Raw genomic sequence first — 1,991 nt, 5'->3', positions numbered from 1 at the left:
AGACTGGTGAGTTTGGAGGGAATAAGTTTTGGGGTGATACTTGGGGCCTCAGTTTTCATATCTACTAAACCAGTGGCTTCACCTGGAATCTAGGTTCCAGATAATCTCAGATCCCTTCCAGAGTTTAACTATAGGAGATTAACTGATATTCTGTCTCTCTGTCTATCATTATCTCTGTATCTCTGTTTTTCTCTCTCCACCCCCTCTTCCTCTCTCCTTTTATTTCTACTTATGACTATTTTTCTCATCAGTGACTTCATGTGAACAGATCCCCAGAAAGCATCGAAACTCAGTTGATCTGCCATCTTCTTGTTCTCATGTTCTGATGTGCCCCTGCACCATCCACAACCATCATAGTGGAATCTGCATGACTTTCTCCCTGCTCCTACACTGATTCCATTCTCTCCAGACTCCCATATTGCCTTTGTCTCGTGCTTTTCCAACAGCCTTGGAGACTCTCCATTGGAGCGTCTTTTCTAATGAGTTCTGTCTTCTCAATATGTGGCCAAAGTATTTAAGCTTTAACTTTAGTATTTGCCTTTCCAATAAGCAGTTTGAATAAATTTCTTATATTATAGACTGGTTTAATCATTTTTTCTATTCAAAGCACTCTCCAAAGTCTTCTCCAGCATCACAATTCAAAAACATAGTTTATTTTAGTTCAGTTTAACAAACTCAGTCATTTATTACTACTGGAAAGAAAAAGAAAGCAAACTATAATTTTGTCTATATGGTCTCCTTATTTGATTTTTAAAATGCTGAGAAAATAGGAAAAAGTTAGATGGAAACTAGATGCCAGAGACTAAAATGAGCTCAAAGACAAATGGTGACAGTATTGCCAAATTAAAGGACCACAGCCAAAATTAACTGTCATATCTATGAAGAATACATGACTTCACTGAAAAGATAGGGAAGAAAGAGGGTACATTTTGGTTACATTAAAACAAGTATAATTTTGCAAGAGAAAAGCCAGTACAACTCAAGAAAGTTATGTAAATGGAAGGAAAAATGGAGCAAATTTATGTCATAAAATCTTCATTTTTAAGATACATAAGAAACTACTTCAAAAATTTTTTTAATTTTTTTTTTGCAAGGCAATGAGTATACAACAGCTTAAGACAGTCCCCACCTTAACAGAAGAGACAACATGCAATAAGTGATGCCCAAGGTCACACAGCTAGGCAATTCTTGAGTGAGTGAAGGCAGATTTGAACTCAGGTCTTCCTGACTCCAGGGCCTGCACTCTATCCATAGTGCCACCTAGCTATCCCCAAAACTACTTCAAATGTTTAAGAATAAGATCCATCTACAGTTTATAAACATCCTAAAATATCACTTGACAGTTTTTAGAAGAAAACTAAGCCAGCAAAAATTTTTATAAATGTTCCAAATAATCATAGGTTGGAGAACGATGTTAGTCCTTCATTCTCAAAGACCACCATAGCATCAGGGACATGATGCCATGACAAGCACATAAATTGAATATGAGTGAGAGGGGTCTGTGCTATGTCACCAGCCTTACTTTCCCCTCTAGTCATCTAGGTCCAGTGGCCAGATAGGAATCAGGATGACAGGAGACGGCCCTGGATGTGAGGTAGTCAGGGTTAAGTGACTTGCTCAGGGTCATGCAGCTTAGTTAGCAGGAAATATCTGAGACCAGATTTGAACTTCTGTCTTCCTTAATCCAAGTCTAGTGCTCTATCCACCATGCTGATCTTCTAAATAACCAATAATCAGAGAAAGGAAAATTAAAGAATTCTAAAGTCCACCCTCCCTCTCAGATTATCAGAGAAAAATGATAAATACTTGAAAGTGTGGGAAACAGGGACAGTGATTCAATCTTGGTTGCATTGTGAGTTGGTGGTTCACCCTTTCTGACTCACAATGGATTAAACTACGCCTCCCCTTTGACCCTACCATAACAATATTTCCTGTGGTCGAGAGAAATCAAAGAAATAAGAAATCACTTCTCTATAGACATTAGCAACATC

The sequence above is a fragment of the Macrotis lagotis genome, chromosome 1 (genome assembly GCF_037893015.1).
Source record: "Macrotis lagotis isolate mMagLag1 chromosome 1, bilby.v1.9.chrom.fasta, whole genome shotgun sequence".
Taxonomy (NCBI): Eukaryota; Metazoa; Chordata; class Mammalia; order Peramelemorphia; family Peramelidae; genus Macrotis; species Macrotis lagotis.
The sequence above is the reverse complement of the archived record's forward strand: the minus strand, read 5'-3'. Positions refer to the sequence as shown.